At 37.6% G+C, this 16710-nt stretch overlaps 1 non-coding gene across 1 annotated transcript; it reads left to right on the top strand.

Moving 5' to 3' along the window:
• The first annotated feature begins 16030 nt into the window (after window positions 1–16030).
• Window positions 16031–16104, top strand: TRNAN-GUU. Its single transcript has one exon. It is a non-coding gene; the product is annotated as a tRNA-Asn (tRNA).
• Window positions 16105–16710: the final 606 nt, after the last annotated feature.

Below are 16710 nucleotides of genomic sequence, written 5' to 3'. Positions count from 1 at the left end.
CAGGAAAACAAACATATTCATCTTGGAGAGGATTAAACCAAGCTACTCCTTGGAGGCAAGGATTCTGGGGCTTCGTCTGACATACTTTGGACATGTTACCAGGAGGGACGGGTCCTTGGAGAGGGACATCATGCTTGGGAGGGTGGAGGGACAGCGCAGGAGGGGAAGACCCTCTATGAGATGGATTGATTCGGTGACTGGGGTAATCGGGTTGGGTGTGTCAGAGGCGGTGTGGTTGGCGCAGGATAGAGCAGGGTTTAGGGCTGTTGTGCATAGGGTCCCTATGATTCTCAAACGACTCGACGACACATAACAACAACAACAATATGATCTTTCAGCTTAGAAAAAAATCAGTAGATCTCGAGACCTCATCAAGGGAAATACATGTCTTATTTTTTATTAAAACAGATTAATGACATATTATGTGGAACAAAGCTCCTTTGTTGCCGTGACTTTAATAAAAAGTTAAGAGTTAATTAAATTCTGACAAGCATGCTGCAGTAAAAATTTAAATACTATTTTTAAAAAATCTTTTTAAGTTTTATAACAAGTTTCTCCTCAATAATCTCTTAGTGTTCAATTCTAACTTTATATATAGCATTTACATGGAAACACATTCTTTTAATGAATAACTTTAAAGAATAGTGCCTTTTGCACATTGTACTCAGTGTATATGCCACAGCATTCCATTTCCCTAAAAGGCTGAATATCTCTTCTTAATGTCTGCTTGTTCACATATTCATGTTGACTGTGCTGATTTATTTTTCTTTCAGAAGGAACTATAATAACTCCCTTAAAAGGCTGACTTCTTTTAATAATTGGGAACTCACTTGTCCCCTCTTCTCTCTTTGTGATATGAACATAGCAATATAGTACTATTTTTCTCCTTCCTGGAGTATGTATTGATGCTGCAATTGCAAGACTTAAGATGTTTAAATATTAACCTAATGATGGTTTTTACTATTTTAAAATTTACTTTCCTTTTAATATGGAACTTTGGGGGCCTAGCAGACAGGGAACAGTGTTACCAACCTAAAGGCTAGTAGCTCCAATCTACAGCTTCTTTGTAGGAGGAAGATGGATAATCACCTCACCTGTGAGCTATGGGATCTGACCACCTGCTGGAGGTCAGCTATGAGTTGGTTTCAACTTGATGGCAAAGTTGTGTGAGAATGTGAGATGATAGTCTTTTTATCTTTTTAAGATAAAAATATAATGTGAAATTGTAATTGAAGTTAATTACAATGAGTCTACACAATAAGAATACCATCCCTTTGCATTCTTATCTTTTTATTTGATCATCTCACTGTGACCCAGAGATGAGCTACTGGATATTTTCATTTTGTACTGTGGAGTTTGAATCGACTCACTACTGACCCTTCAGTGGGTTTTGGTGTTTGGGGTTTTTTGTATTAATTTCAATGAACATTTACAGAGATTTTAGATTTCCATTCATTCATTGCTGCACTTTTCTCTCCTCCCCTGACCCCAGTTCACTCTTTTCTTTGAAAAGTAAAATTTCTTCATTGGTATGTAATCCCCCTGCACCCCCCAACTCCTACCTCGAGTATACTCCACTCTGCAACCTTCATTCCAAACTCTTATGATAATCATAATGCCCTATAATATATTGCTTTTAAACTGTGCTCTTCCTCATCCATTTCAACGTAGTATACATAATTCATCCAGTTTGTCTCATTCTTAGCCCAACCCTGATGTCAGTCCAACTCTACAGTAGTGGCGCTATGCAGTGTTTGTTCTTTTGTGACAGATATTTCACTCAGCATAATGTCCTCAAGAGTCACCCATTTTGAATAATATTGCATGAGTTCCTTGTTTTTCAATGCAGCGTTGTATTCCATTGTGTTTTAACAGCAAGAAAGTCACAAGGGAGGAGATTGTTTGTCTTTCTCAAGCCAGAAGCCAGTAATTGTGAGCCACACTTTTTTTGCATTGACAGTGCAATTCCTTACCAAATGTTGAAAGTTGTTATATGCTGTCAAGTTGAAAACAACCTTTAGCAACAATATGAACAACAGATCTGAACCCTGTCCTATCCTGTGCTGTCCTCACACTTTCTGACAAACTTGAGCCCATTGCTACAGTCACTGAGTCAATCTACCTGGTTGAAGGTCTTCCTCTCTTTTGCTGATCCTCTTTCTTTTCAAGCATGATATCCCTGTCCAAATTATAACCTCTCCTAGCAACATGCCTAAAATGTGTGAGAAGAAGCTTTATCATCTTTGCCTCCAAAGAGGCACTCTGGGTTATACTTTAATCAAGACATATTTGTTCTTTTGGCAGTCCATGGGATATTCAGTATCCTTCTCCAATACCACAGCTCAAAGGCATCAACTATTTTTCTATTACCCTTAGTCACTGTCCAGATCTCAGATGCATAGCAAGTGATAGGAAAGATGATGGCTTCCATCAGATATACATTAGTCCTCAAACCGACATCATAGCTCATCAATAATTAGGAGAGGTTCCTGACTGCAGAATTTCAAGTGAAATTCATCTGTTGATCTCCTGATTGCTGGTACCAAAAGTGTTGATTGTGGATCCAAGTAAAATGAAATATTAGACAATTTCAATCTTTTCTCTCTCAATTATGATGTTGTCTATTGATGCCTTTGAGCTGTGGTATTGGAGAAGAGTACTGAATATACCATGGATTGCTAAGAGAATGAGCAGGCTTATCCTGGAGAGGGTGAAGCCGGGCTGCTCCTTGGAGGCAAGGATGAAGCTTCATCTGACATACTTTGGACATGTTGCAAGGAGGGACCAGTCCTTGGAGAAGGACGTCATACTTGAGAGGGTGGAGGGGCATCACAGGAGAGGAAGACCCTCATGAGATGGATTGATTCGATGACTGGGGTAATGGGAGTAGGTGTGTAAGAGACAGTGAGATTGGCACAGGATAGGCAGGTTTTAGGGCTGTTGTACATAGGGTCGCTATGAGTTGCAGGTGACTCTACGATAAATAACAACAACAATAATAATCAGTCCAGTGGTAAGAATTTTTGTTTCCTTAATGTTGAGATGTAATCTATATCGAAGGCTATCTTCTTTAATGTTTTGCAGAAAGTGCTTCAAATCTGAAGCCTGCGCTGTCCAAAGCTGTTCTCACTTACTCCAAAACACCTAACTCCATTGCCCCAGTTACTGACTGTATCAATCCATCTCATCTGAGGTCTTCCTCTCCTGTGCTATCCTTCTACCCTTCCAAGCATCATGTACTTCTCTCAGGAATAGTACTTCTTGGCCATATTCCCAAAGTATGTGGGGCAGAGCTGAAAAACCCTAGCCTCCAAAGAGAAACTTATTTTCATCCTCTCCAAGATAGACCTATTTGATTTCTTGACTTTCCATGATATGTTCAAGACTCTTCCCAAGCACTACAACTCAAAGGCTTTAATATTTTTTGTCATTTTTAGTCTTTGTTCAGCTCTCTGACACATATTAAGTAATTGCAAAAACTATGGCTGGATCACATACCTTTGTCTCTAGACTGACATCATTGATTCTCAGTACTCTGGAGAGTTCCCTGATAGAAGATTTTCCCATTGCAATTTGTCTTTTGTTTGCCTAACTATTGTGGCAAAGAGTGCTTATTGTGGAGTAGAATAAATTATTGAACAATATCACTAATGTCACAAGCAAGGAAAATTTTGTTAAAGATTATCCAAAAACTACTGGGACAATACATTGACAGAGAACTACCAGAAATATGCTGGGTTTAGAAGAGGTCATGGCACTAGAGACATTATCGCAAATGTCCAATGGATCTTGGCAGAAAGCAATGAGTACCAGAGGAATGTTTATGTTTCATTGACTATGTAAAGGCATTTTACTGTGTGGATCACAACAAACAGTGACTAACCTTGAGGATAATGGAAATTCCAGAAAACTTGATCGTGCCCATGCCAAATCAATATTTGGACAAAGAAGCAGTCCTTAGAATAGAACAAAGAAAACACTTATTCAAAAGCAGAAAATGTGTGTGTAATCGATGCATCCTGTCTCCATACTTTTTCAATTTATATGCAGAACAGATAATTCGGGAGGCTGGGATTTATGAGGAAGAATGTGGCATCAGGATTAGAGGAAGACTCATCAACAACCTACGTTATGCAGATGACACAACCTTGCTTCCCGAAACTAAAGAGAATCTGAAAGCCTTGCTGCAGAAAGTCAAGTACTGTAGTCTTCAATCAAGAATACAAAGATTCGTTGGAACCCACCAGATGCTCTGCCGGGGAAGGAGGGACAATCTCCTCCTGTACCAGTCAGATCTGATTTGAAGGTACACTCACACAAAAATAATAAAATAAAAAAAAAGAAAGAAAGAAATTGTTAAAAAAAAAAGAATACAAAGATTTTTACTGGACCATTTGGCAGCACCATGATAGAGAAGAGAATGAGTTTGCTAACAATTTCAGCTTGCTCAGCTCCACAAACATTCCATTATTATATTTTGTCTTCTTGAGCTGCTCTTTGAAATCACTTGTTTTACTTTGGCATGATTTCTGTTTTGGTTTTTTTTCCCCATGTTTGTTTGTTTGTTTCTTCTTCTTGACACTCTAGTGCAATTTGCAGAGTTTCTTCTGACATTCATTTCAGATCTTCTCTCTTTCTCCTCTGTCTTTTTTAATGACACTTTGCTTCACAGTTGATATCCTTTATATCATTCCACAACTCATTTCTTCTTCTATAACTGATCTTCAATGCTTCAAACTGACTTTTTAAGGTAATTTTTAAAGTCATATGGATAAGGTCAGGATAATATTTTGGTTCTTGGAGAGCTGTTTTAATTTTATTCAACTTCAATTTGAACTTGTACATGAGAAATTGATGTTGAGCCTGGTTCTAATTGCTGATTTTGAACTTTTCCAATAAATCCTTCCACTATCTAATTCCTATGCAGGCCATCAGGTGAGTTGCATGTATAAAGTCACCATATTTCATTTTTAATAAAGGTATTTGTGGCAAATATACAAAATCTGATCATCGTATTTCCACCCTACAAAATTTGATCATTCTATTTCCAACAGTTGAAGTGAATCAATTATTGATTAGGATCCTGAGATTATGATTTATGAAGTGATTTTGTAACCACTCTCACACCTCGGGGTAGAAGCTGGGCTGCAATCCCAAAGGCACATTCAAATTCACCAGCTGCTCCATGGACAAGGATGGGTAATCTCGCCCTTTGTGATTTACTGCCTCTTAATACCCTCCTGGAAGGTCAGCTGTGAGTCAGTTCTGAATCAACAGCATACAACTATCGCAACACACTAGACTGTACTCTATGTACCTAATATAAATCAGACATTGAAACTATACAGAAAAATGGGAACAAAGGCAAAAAGCAGAAAAATGAGAACTCACAAAAAAGTTCAACCTGGTTGCTCCTTAGAGGCAAAAATGGTCAAATATATTTTGGGTATGCTGTCAAGGGTCTTTGGAAAAAGATATCAAGCTGGAAATAAATGGAATTATTTAAAGAGACCAAGGCATCGCACAAGATGATTGACACAATGACTACAACAATGTGCTTGAGTATGGCAGAAATTGTGACGGTGGTACATGATAGGGCAAAGGGTTTTCTAAAAAAATTTTTTGTACTAGTTTGCTTACAAAGTTTGTATACATTGTTTTCCACACCAGATATTTCCCTTTTATTTATTCACCCCTCTCTTCATCCATCAAATTGTGCAACCCTATCATTAAGCCCCTCCACTCCTGCCCATCCTCACGCCTCTGCTCCCCCACCTTGGATCCTCGAACTCATTCTACAATAATGGTGTTATACAATATTTATCCTTCTGAGACTGAGTTAGTTCATTCAGCATAATGTTCTCCAGTCTCTCCCAAGGCAGTTAGTAATTTACAAAATCATCGCTCCTCTGTGCTGTCTAGTATTCCATAATGTGAATGTACCACAATTTCTCAATTCATTCCATTGTGGTTGGACATTTGGGCTGTTTTCATGTTCTTACTATGTTGAATAAAGCTGCTATGAACACTGGTGTACAAGTCTCTGTTTGTGCCTCAGTTATCATTTTCTCTGGGTATATTCCAAGCAGTGGAATAGGTGGGCCATATAGAATATTTAGGTCCGCTTTCTGAGGAAACATCAAACTGCCTTCCAGTGTGGTTTTACCATTATGCAAACCCACCAACAATGTATAAGAGTTCTCACCACATCCTCTCCAGCATTTATTACTTGCTGCCCTGATAAACTTTGCCACTGCTACTGGAGTAAGATGGTATCTCATTGTGGTTTGATTTGCATCTTTCTCATTTTCCGTGATTTTGAGCATTTCTTCATGTGTCTGTTAGCCATACAGATGTCTTCTTCTCTGAAAATTTCCTCCATGTCTCTTGTTCATTTTGTATTGGATTATCAATCTTTATTTTTTGGAAGCCTAGGGGTATTTTATAGGTCAAAGTTTGTACCTATTGTTCCAAGGTCATTATGGATGATAGTCAATTTGATGGCACCTAACAACAGCAGCTTTCCATATGGGCTGCATCTCAACATCAAGAGGAAAAAGTCTCAAAAAACAGAATATTCTAACTAACAGCCTGATATGTAACATCATAATAAATGGAGGAAACATTGAAGGTGTCAATAACTTCATTTTACTAAGTTCCACAATCAACATGTATGATATCAATTGTTAAGACATCAAAGGTCATGTTACATTGGGAAAATCTACTGTCAAGGACCTGTCCTAATTTCTCAAGATCAATTGTCAGCTTAAAAACTAATTCAGGGGAATTATTGTATGAAATACAATGTGAATGAATAGTAGTGTGGAAAACAATGTATACGAACTTCATAAGGAAACCAATATAAAAGAAAATTTTAAAAACAAAAAAACCAAAAAGGAAAAATCCCTAATGTGTACCTGATCCAAGTCAGGGTCTTTTCAATTAATTCCTATGCATGTAAAAGTTGGATAACAAATAAGGATGATGGAATAATCAATTCCTCCAATCCTGGAGATGAGTTTTGAATATTCCATTAACTACCAAAAGAAAAAAAACAAACAAATGTCCCTTGGAAGAAGTGCAACCAGGGTGCTCCTTTGCGGCAAGGATGGTGAAACTTCATCTTGCATACATTGATTGTTGTCAGGAGCAGCCAGTTCTTGTAAAAAGGACATCATTCTGGGAAAGGTGAAGGTCAGATGAAGAGAAGAACTCCAAGAAGGTGGATTTACACAGTCGGTGACTATAGCAAGGGTTTCACGCATATCAGAAATGGTCAAGATGACTGGATGAGTTCCAGATCTGTTGTTCATAGAATTGTTATGAGATATAGTTAACTTGATGATACCTACCAACAGCAGCAATAACAAATTTTAGGAAGGCGTTGAAGAAACGTTGCAAAGTTAATACTAATATGGAATAATTTAATTAAATTAGTGTGGATTAGGGACAGGGGCTTCATGTTTTTCTCAGAAATAAAGGTTTCTCTGTATGAAAGACTTCTCAGTAACTCTCAAGACTTCTATCTCTTTTTTTACACATAGAGGGAGGCTTTTAGACAAGTTGACTGCTTCTGAGTTAAATTTTTTCACTAAAAAAATAAAGAATAATTTTCCCTTCACTTACTGAATTTTTTGGGGCCTCATGTTGTTTGATTTGTGCATTCAATTAATAAAAACTATTTAAGAAAATTTGAAGGTAATTTTTTAACTGCCTTAGCAAACAACTGGTCTATAAATTTTAAAAATCTATCTATAGCTGTGTTATGGATGGTTAATGACAATAATGTAATATAAGGTAAGATAATATACAACATGTTGCTGTTCTTTTAAATGTCGTTGAGTTAAGTATGACTCATAACAACCCTATGAACAAAAGATCTGAACCTTGTTCTGTAGCTATTATTATTTCTCTAGTTTCAAGAGTTTCCAAGATTCTGTTATTTAAGAAATGGATGCCAGTCCTGCTTCCAAGACTGTCTTAATCTGGGATCTCTACAAAACCCTGTCCACTATGGGTAATCATTAATAATATTGGTATTGCAAAACCTAAAGATGAAAAAAAAATGAAAACAACCCACTAAAATGCTAATTAAGAAACCATCTTTACTTACCAAATGTTATCCTAAGTGATAGAATCCTATGAAATGTACAGCAGAGTCAATGTGAAATCAACTTTTGCATGATCGTAAAAATAAAAGTGAGGGAATACAAAAGTAAAAGAGACACATTTCTTACTTCAATTCAACATATTCAATACATAGCTGACATGAGGATCCAGGCTCATGGTTTACTCATTTCTTTTCTAGAGTATAAAGCTCAGGATTTTATCATGAAGAAGGAGAAAACCTCTTGGTTGTTGTTGCTGTTAGGTGCCACCGAGTCAAGTACGACTCATAGCAACTCTATGAAAGAAAGATCTTAACCTGTTCTATCCTGTGCCATCCTCACACTTTCTGACACACTAGAGCCAATTGCATCAGTCACTGTGTCAATCAACCCGGTTGAGTGTCTTCCTCTCCTCCGCCAATCCTCAACCCTTTGTAGCATCATATTCATGTTCAAAGGAATAGCCCCTCCTAGCAACATGCCTAAAATATGTGAGGAGAAGCCACACCTGTTGCCTCCAAAGAGCACTCCGGAGGCACCTTCTCTTCTTCTTTTGGCCATTCATGGGATGTTCAGTGCTCTTTTTCAACACCATAGCTCAAAGGCATCAATTCTTTTTTTTGTCATCCATATTCATTGCCCAGCTCTCAGACACATAGCAAATAGTTGGAAAGACTAGAGACCGAATCAGATGCTCCTTGGACCTCACACTGACATTACTCCTTAATAATTTGGAGAGGTCCCTAACTGCAGATTTTTCCAGTGCAATGAGTCTCCTTATATCCTAACTTCCGGTACCAACTGTGTTAATTGTGAAAACAAAAACAAAAACAAAAACAAAAAAATTGTGAAAACAAGCAAGATGAAACTGTTGACAATTTCAATGTCCTTTCCACCCATCATGATGTTGCCTGTTGGTCCAGTGGTAAAAATCTTTGTTTTCTTGACATTGAGATAGAATCCATACCAAAGGCTGCATTTCTTGATCTTCTGCAAACAAGGCCTTAAAACTTCTTGATAGGTAGACATTTTCTCTCGGGATTGAATGGTAAACTTGGTGAGATAAATTCCTTGGAGCACAGGGATAGGTGCAGGGATACATAATATGCTTTCTGAGAGAAAGGAAGGACAAAGACATCTCCTCCTCTGACCAAATTTCCCCACTAATCTATTCCAATTAGAGGAAAAGCACAATGAACCAGGTGCTTCACGTACAAATCAAGAAACAGAGAAAATGTAAATTCCCAAAAACACTTTTAGTAGCCTTCTCATTGGACTCTAGTTTGAGGAGACAGGACCCCTATTGTCAGGAACCCTGGTGTGACAGGATTCTAGAATTTATCTACTAACCAGAAGGTCAGTTGTTTGAGCCCAGCTGCAACTCCACAGGATAAAGATGAGGCAGTCTGCTTCTGTTACATTTTTACAGCCTTGCAAAGCTAATTGACACAACTCTGCTGGATAGTGTGGTAGTCAATTAATTTTGATCTGCTGTGTGTTTTTTTTCCTTAAGTCATTGAAATTTTGCCTGACCAGCTGGTGCTGTCAATCGCATATCATGAGCTTTGCTATCAAGGACAATAGAACAGGTTTCAAGGGAAAAGTCTATTTATTTTCTCTTTTTCTGTTTTGTTTTTGTTGTTTGCAGGTATTCTATTCTTTAGAGTTATGCTTTGCCATATTATTTCTACATCTCAAAATTATATCTTTCCTCTTTAATCACTATCTTGAGTCAGAGGAGTTTTGGGTTGGGGCATTTTTATTGTTACTTGTTTTTATTGTATTGATAAAATTAAGTCACCAATTTAATTTTCTGATGAACTGCTTGACCTTAATTGTCAATATTTATATTTTCGGATTTTAAGAATTTAATCTTGCTTTTTAAAGTTTTGATGTAAAGCAGGTCTATGTCTCTTGTCCAGTAAATGCAGTATATATTATGCAGTAAATGATACAAAAAATACAAGTAGATAATGCAAAAAAAATAATGCATTGCCTCTAAAGTATATATGTTATTGTTGTTGTTATTACATGCCACTGTCTTACTTGCAACTCGTAGCAACACTATTCACATCAGCTCTGAACCCTGCTCTGTCTTCAGCCAATTTCATTGTCTCTGACACACTTATCCCCATTTCACCAGTTACTGAGTCAGTTCATCTCAACCAGTGTATTCCGCTCGAACTGTCCCTCCACCATTCCAAGCATTATGTTCTCCAAGGACTGGTCTGTCTAGAAACAAGCTCAAAGTATGTGAGACAGAGCTCTTTGTTTTCTGCAAAATTTTCTCTTAGCTATCCACGCTGTGTCCAATACTTTTCTCCAGCACCACAACTCAAAGGCAACAATCCTTATACTATCATCTTTAGCCATTGTCAAGTTCTCTAGTACACAGCAAGTAATTGTAAAGGCCATGGCTTGGATCAGGCTTACCTTAGTCTCTAAACTGATATCCTTGCTCTTCAAAACTCTGGAGAGTCTTGTTTTATAACAGTAGCATTATGCAGTATTTATCCTTTTGTGACTGAGATATTTCATTCAGCATAACGTCCTCCAGGATCACCCATTTTGTATAATATTTTATGAGTTCCTAATTTTCAGTGTTCTGTAGTATTCCATTGTGTGAATATATCACAGCTTCTCTATACATTTATTCGTTGATGGGCACTTGGGTTGCTTCCATCTCTTTAGTTTTGTGAACAAATCAGCAATAAACATGGGTGTACATATATGTGCATATAACTGTTTGGGTGGCAGTTCTGCCACTGTTATAAAACAGTGGTCTGGGGTTTATTTATTTTTTTATTATCTATTTTTTATAGTATCTATTTGTGTTGTTTTTCTGTATTATTTACTGCAAAATATATACTGAATTTACTGCACAAAATGATATATAGATCTGGTTTATAGCAAAGTTTTAAAAAGCAAGATTAAATTCTTAGTATCAGAAAATACAAAATTGATAATTAAGGTCAAGAAGTTCACCAGAAATTGAAATTGGTAACATAATTTTGTCAAGATAGTAAAAATAAATAAACAACAAAAACCAAACCCAGGTCTCCAGACTGACATGAGGGTTGAGGAGAAACTAAAGAAATAGAGGATAAATAATGAACACTGCATTGAAATAGATGAGGGAAAGAACTCTTTAAAATAAATATATGATGATGTATTATTTGCAGGGCCATAGTCCATCATAAGAGGTGCATAGCAAAGTGGACTGGAGGGGTGGGGGGAGGGAGGGAATTGTATAACAATGAAAGGATTTTTTTTAAGAGAAAAGCGAAAAAAAAGAGGAAAAGAAAAAAGCGAAAAGTGAACTGGGGGGTAGGGAGGAAAATGTGCAAAAATTAACGAATAGAAACCTAAGTTTTCTGTAAACTTTAATTAAAATATAAAAATAATTTTAAAAACCACATATAATAAAATCCCACAAAACTCTGGAAAGGTCCTCATGTTTGTGGTTGTTGTGGTTATGTGCCATTCAGTAGCTTGTGACTCATAGTGACCCTTTGTACAACAGTCCTATACCCTGTTCTATCCCATGCTGATCTTATTGTCTCCAACAAATGCACCATCATTGCCATCATCACAGTATCAAGCCAGCTTGTAGATGGTCTCCTTCTCTTTCTCCATCCCTCCACACTTCCAAGCATGATGTTCCTCTCCAAAGACTAGTCCCTCCTTGAAACATATCCAAAGTATGTCAGACAAAATTCAGAATCCTTGCCTACAAGTAGCAGAATGGGCTCATCCTCTCTGGGATGGACCTGTTTGTTCTCCTAGTCATCCACAGTATATTCAATACTCTTCTCCAGTACCACAGCTCAAAGGCATAAATTCTCCTTCTATCATACCAAGAAATAGTCCAGCTTTCTGAAGCATAACAATCAATTGCAGAGGCCATGACCTGAATCAGGCACACCTCAGTCTCTGGAATGATATTGCTCTTCAGTACTTTGGAGAGGTCTCTTACAGCAGACTTTTCCAAAGCAATTTGCCTTTTAATGTCCTGGCTGCTGGCACCAAGACTGTTGATTGTGGAGCCAAGCAAACTGAAATTTTTAACAATCTTAATCTCTTATTTGTCCATCATGATGCTGCCAGTTGGTGCAGTGGTGAAAATCATTGTTTTCTTGATGTTGAGATTCAATTCAGTGTGAAGGCTGCAGTCCTTGACCTTCTGAAGCAAGCACTTCAGGCCCTTCCCAATTTCAGCAAACAGGGTTGTGCCATCTGCATAATTCAGATTGTTGATAAGTCTTCCTGTGATCTGATGCCACATTTGTCCTCACAGAGTCCAGATTTCTGAATAATCTGTTCTGCATATAGATTAAAAAACTATGGAGAGAGGACACATCCCTGACATCCACCTTTCCCAATTTTGAACCATGCAGTGTTTCCTTGTTCTGTTCTGATGACTGCCTCCTGGTCCAAGTATAGGTTTCCCATAAAGCACTGTCAAGTGTTCTGGGATTCCCATTCTTCTCAGAGTCAGCCAGTTTTTTATGATCCACATAGTCAAATGCCTTTGCATAGTCAATGAAACACAGATGGACATTCCTCTGGTATTCTCTGCTTTCAGCCAAGAGCCATCTAACATTAGCTATAGTATCCCTAGTACCAAGACCTCTTCTAAACCCAACCTGCACATCTGGCAGTTCTCTGCTGATGTGCTATTCCAGTTAGTTTTAGATAATTTTCAGCAAAACTTTGCATGCATGTGATATTGATGATACTCTTCAATAATTTCCACACTCATTCGGGTCACCTTACTTGGAATGGGAACAAATATGGATATCTTCTAATCAGTTGGCCAAGTGGTTGTCCTCCAGATTTCTGGGCATAATTTGGTGAGCACATCCAGGGCAGTATATATTATCTATCTCTACTTAACATACATTAATACACACATGCATTTACTTTCTTGCTCAAGAGTTCATAAGGAGGTGTTTAGCTTGATATTGTTATTGTTGTATGTCATCAAATTGGAACTGACCCGTAGCTGACCTTCCAGTGGATCTTGATAGGCAGTTAACTGCACAGGAGGAGTTTGACCGTCCTTTTCCAGTGGAGCAACTGGTGGATTAGAACTGCAGACCTTTCGAATTGGAGCACAGCTTATAGACCATTAGAGCCCTCTATCAGTTGGAATCTGTTAGCATTATAATATTATGAAGAATTCCATTGACTAACTATTAAAAGATCTCCAATATCGTGAAAAAAAAAAGATCTCCAATATTTCACTTTACCTTTATTTTCAAGTACTAGTGATTAGTTATAGTCTACCTTAACAACTAGGTCTCTAACTATGATATTGTAGAGTCAATTGAAAACAAATGTGAATATTTTTAATGTTTAGGGTTCTAGATGTAGTAATTTGAATCATCAATGGGGAAAAAAAGCAAATCAGCTAGCAAGAAGTTATCTTTTTCTTCATAACTTGTAACAATAAATAATTGTTAGTAAAAATTAACACTTTATTGTGAGGCAACTATTTACTGTGTAGCAACCACTATTCATAGTTCTTAATAAATATTAGTCATTCAACCTCGCACAACAAACCTGTAATTGCTGCTGTTAATCTGATTATATAGATGAAGAATTGTTGTTGTTGATTGCCTTTGAGTTGAGCACGACTCATAGCTGCCCTATGAACAAAAGGCCTGAAGCCCCTCTACAACTATTGACATTTATCAAAGTTCATAGAGTTTCTGGAGGCATGTTGTTTAGGAAGTGGATGCCACTCCTGCTTCCAGGATGAAGAATTAGGGGATAGAAAAGTTAAATGACTCCCTAAAATTATAGAAGGAAAAGACCATGGTCTGAATCAGGCACACCTCCATTTTTTAAAGATATTATTGCTTTTTAGTAGTTTGAAGAGGATCTTAATCAGCACACCTTAGTCTTTAAACAATATTACTCATTTCTATTTTGTAGAGGTCCTTGACAGAAGGTTTCCCAAGGTAACAGGTCTTTTGATTGTTGATGGCTGATCGCAGGGATGTGGATTGAAAATGAAATCACTTACAAATTCAGTCTTTTCTCCATATGTTATGATGCTGCCTATCAGGTGCAGAGTTTTATTTATGTTAAAATGTAATTCTAATTTAAGGTTATAGTCTTTCATCTTCTTCAGCAAGTGTCTCAAGTTCTCACATTCGGCAAGCATATCACTAACATAATATAGGTTGGTCATGATTCCTTTTCTGATCCTGATGCCACATTCTTCTTTTTAAAGTCTAGTTTCTTCAATGATTTGTTCAGAAGTTAGACTGAATAAGCAGAGAGAAAGGACATAGCCCTGAGGCACACTTTTCTTTATTTTAAACCACAGTTTTCTCTTGCTCTGCTCAGACTAAAGCTTCTTGGTCTAGGAATAGATTTTGCATAAGCACAATAAAGTGGTCTTGGATTTCCATTTTTCTGAATTGTAGCACAGTTTTTTATTCTATACACTGTCAAATGTCTTTGCATAGTCCATAAAACACAAATATGCATTCTTCTGATGTTCTCTGTTTCTAATAAAGACCATCTTTCATCAGCAATGGCATCCCCGATGCCAGGACTTCTTCCCACTTCTAAACCTAGCTTTAACATCAGACACTTCTCTGTCACTCTACTGTTCTAGTTAAACACACACACACACACACACACACACACACACACACACTTGCTATTCATTAACGAGCTGAACAATGAATAAAGAAGACAGAAGAAGAATCGGTGCCTTTGAGCTGTAGTGCTAGAGAAGAGTCTTGAACATATCATTGATCACCAAGAAAATAAATAGGTCTCTCTTGGAGAGAGTGAAACCAAGTTTCTCCTTGAAGGGTAGGATTTTGAATCTCCATCTCGTATACTTTGGGCATGTGGCCAGGAGGGACTGGTCCTTGGAAAGAGAACATCATGCTCAGAAGAGTAAAGGGACAGCTCAGGAGAGGAAGACCCGGGATGAGATGGATTGATACAGTAACTGGGATAATGGGGGTAGGTGTGTCAGAGTCAATGAGACTGGCTGATGACAGGGCAGATTTCAGAGCTGTTGTACATAGGATCACTATGCGTTGTAGGTGACTAGAAGGCACATAACAATGTAAAAAAAACTAGACAGACAAAAAAGTTACTATCTTCAAGATTATTGTTATTGTTGTTAAGTGTCATTAAGTAAGAGATGACTCCTACTTTACTCTTGAGAAGTTTTTAGAGGTTGTAAATGGTATGCATGTCTTCCACAGAGCACCTGGTGAATTAAAACCACATACCATTGAGTTGACAACCCAAACCCTTATCAATAGGCCACTAGAACTTGCTTAAAGTTTTAAGTTTGTCATTATTTTTTCCAGTTCTATAATCAAAAGACAAATTGCATTTGGAAAATCTGCTGTCATGGACCTCTCCAGAGTGCTGAAGAGCAATGACATCAGTCTGGCTACAAATATGCACCTAATCCAGGCCATGGTTTTCTCAATTACTTGCTGTACTTCAGAGAGTTGGACAAAATGACTAAGGACGACAGAAGAAGTATAGATGCCTTTGAGCTGTCGTGCTGGAGAAGAGTCTTGAACATACATTGGGCTGCCAAGAAAACAAGTAGGTCTGTCTTTGAGATGCTGAAACTAAGTCTCTCCTCGGAGGCTAGGATTTTGAAGCTCCACCTCACTTATTTGGACATGTGGCCAGGAGAGTTCGGTCCTTGGGGAAGGACATCAAGCTTGGAAGGGTGGACAGACAGCATAGGAGAGGGAGAGCCTGGATGAGATGGATTGATATAATAACTGGAGCAATGGGGGTTGGTGTGTCAGAATTAGTGAGACTGGCTCAGGACAGGGAAGGGTTCAGAACTGCTGTACATAGGGTAAGTACGCATCACAAGTGACTCAACCAATAACATTCTATGACTGCTTTGGAAGCAGGATTGAGTCTCTGTGGTGCAATCGGTTAGCGCGTTTGGCTGTTAACCAAAAGGTTGGTGGTTCGAGCCCACCCAGGGACAACAACTTTAAAGGATAAAATGGAAGCAGGATTGGCATCTACTTCCTAAACAATTTGCATTTAGAAACTCTATGAACTTTGATAAATGTAGATAATTGTAAAGGGACTTCAGGCTACTCGTTCATTGGGTCAGTATGAGTCGTGCTCGACTTGAAGGCAATTGACAACAACAACAACAACAACATACTTTAAAGAAGCAGCGTTGATGCCTCAACCATGAGAAATTGCACTGCCAAAACAAAGGCTCACAGTTTGGATTCACCAGCTGCTCTGTGGGAAAAAGATAAGCAATCTCCTCCCAAGCAATCTAATCCCAAGTCAATTCCTACGTGACAGTACAAAGCAGCAATGTAATTTTACGATTCACAGATCAGACCAGTAATTTTATTATTACTGATGTTTATTAAAAGAAGAGTAAAACATGTATAATTTAAAAATAATAATAATCAATAAAATAAAGAACTAAATAGACATACGTGTAAACAATATATTGGCACACAGAAGCATCTATATATTCATTCTGTCCTCTTTTGTTATCTCATACACTTTTTTTGGATTTTTTTTTGTTTTGTGTTTTACTTGTTGTGTGCTGTTGAATCAGATCTAT

Source organism: Elephantulus edwardii, unplaced genomic scaffold (assembly GCF_000299155.1).
Source record: "Elephantulus edwardii isolate Elephantulus edwardi_28Jun2011 unplaced genomic scaffold, EleEdw1.0 scaffold00021, whole genome shotgun sequence".
NCBI lineage: Eukaryota > Metazoa > Chordata > Mammalia > Macroscelidea > Macroscelididae > Elephantulus > Elephantulus edwardii.
The sequence above is the reverse complement of the archived record's forward strand: the minus strand, read 5'-3'. Positions and strand labels throughout refer to the sequence as shown.